We start from the raw sequence: 2105 nt of genomic DNA, 5'->3' as shown, positions 1-2105 counted from the left end.
CTCATGGGAGTTCCTCCTGCTCATGGGGGGAGTTCCTCCTGCTCATGGGGGGAGTTCCTCCAGCTCATGGGAGTTCCTCCTGCTCATGGGGGGAGTTCCTCCTGCTCATGGGGGGAGTTCCTCCAGCTCATGGGGGGAGTTCCTCCTGCTCATGGGGGGAGTTCCTCCTGCTCATGGGAGTTCCTCCAGCTCATGGGGGGAGTTCCTCCTGCTCATGGGGGGAGTTCCTCCAGCTCATGGGGGGGAGTTCCTCCAGCTCATGGGAGTTCCTCCTGCTCATGGGGGGAGTTCCTCCTGCTCATGGGGGGAGTTCCTCCTGCTCATGGGGGGAGTTCCTCCTGCTCATGGGGGGAGTTCCTCCAGCTCATGGGGGGAGTTCCTTCTGCTCATGGGGGGAGTTCCTCCTGCTCATGGGAGTTCCTCCAGCTCATGGGGGGAGTTCCTCCAGCTCATGGGAGTTCCTCCTGCTCATGGGGGGGAGTTCCTCCTGCTCATGGGGGGAGTTCCTCCAGCTCATGGGGGGAGTTCCTCCTGCTCATGGGGGGAGTTCCTCCTGCTCATGGGAGTTCCTCCTGCTCATGGGGGGGAGTTCCTCCAGCTCATGGGAGTTCCTCCTGCTCATGGGGGGAGTTCCTCCAGCTCATGGGGGGAGTTCCTCCTGCTCATGGGAGTTCCTCCAGCTCATGGGGGGAGTTCCTCCTGCTCATGGGGGGAGTTCCTCCAGCTCATGGGGGGGAGTTCCTCCAGCTCATGGGAGTTCCTCCTGCTCATGGGAGTTCCTCCTGCTCATGGGGGGGAGTTCCTCCAGCTCATGGGAGTTCCTCCTGCTCATGGGGGGAGTTCCTCCTGCTCATGGGGGGAGTTCCTCCAGCTCATGGGGGGAGTTCCTCCTGCTCATGGGGGGAGTTCCTCCTGCTCATGGGAGTTCCTCCAGCTCATGGGGGGAGTTCCTCCTGCTCATGGGGGGAGTTCCTCCTGCTCATGGGGGGAGTTCCTCCAGCTCATGGGGGGGAGTTCCTCCAGCTCATGGGAGTTCCTCCTGCTCATGGGGGGAGTTCCTCCTGCTCATGGGGGGAGTTCCTCCTGCTCATGGGGGGAGTTCCTCCTGCTCATGGGGGGAGTTCCTCCAGCTCATGGGGGGAGTTCCTTCTGCTCATGGGGGGAGTTCCTCCTGCTCATGGGGGGAGTTCCTCCAGCTCATGGGGGGAGTTCCTTCTGCTCATGGGGGAGTTCCTCCTGCTCATGGGGGGAGTTCCTCCAGCTCATGGGAGTTCCTTCTGCTCATGGGGGGAGTTCCTCCAGCTCAAGGGGGGAGTTCCTCCAGCTCATGGGGGGAGTTCCTCCTGCTCGAGTTCCTCCAGCTCATGGGGGGAGTTCATCCTGCTCGAGTTCCTCCTGCTCGAGTTCCTCCTGCTCGAGTTCCTCCAGCTCATGGGGGGAGTTCCTCCTGCTCGAGTTCCTCCTGCTCGAGTTCCTCCTGCTCGAGTTCCTCCTGCTCATGGGGGGAGTTCCTCCAGCTCAAGGGGGGAGTTCCTCCAGCTCAAGGGGGGAGTTCCTCCAGCTCATGGGGGGAGTTCCTCCTGCTCGAGTTCCTCCAGCTCATGGGGGGAGTTCCTCCTGCTCGAGTTCCTCCAGCTCATGGGGGGAGTTCCTCCTGCTCGAGTTCCTCCTGCTCATGGGGGGAGTTCCTCCTGCTCATGGGAGTTCCTCCTGCTCATGGTGGGAGTTCCTCCTGCTCATGGGGGGAGTTCCTCCCGCTCATGGGAGTTCCTCCTGCTCATGGTGGGAGTTCCTCCTGCTCATGGGGGGAGTTCCTCCTGCTCATGGGGGGAGTTCCTCCTGCTCATGGTGGGAGTTCCTCCAGCTCATGGGGGGAGTTCCTCCTGCTCATGGGGGGAGTTCCTCCAGCTCATGGGAGTTCCTCCAGCTCATGGGGGGAGTTCCTCCTGCTCATGGGGGGAGTTCCTCCTGCTCATGGGGGGAGTTCCTCCTGCTCATGGGGGGAGTTCCTCCAGCCTGTCCGAGGTGATCCTTTCTGTTACAGAAGCCCTCTCCACCTCAGCGAGCTCCTCTCCACGTGTAGGAGCAGTAGCTCTACTCCGAGC

The sequence above is a fragment of the Eucyclogobius newberryi genome, unplaced genomic scaffold (genome assembly GCF_026437365.1).
Source record: "Eucyclogobius newberryi isolate DKJ021-1_F unplaced genomic scaffold, fEucNew1.0.hap1 SCAF_15, whole genome shotgun sequence".
NCBI lineage: Eukaryota > Metazoa > Chordata > Actinopteri > Gobiiformes > Gobiidae > Eucyclogobius > Eucyclogobius newberryi.
This window is presented reverse-complemented; position numbering follows the sequence as displayed.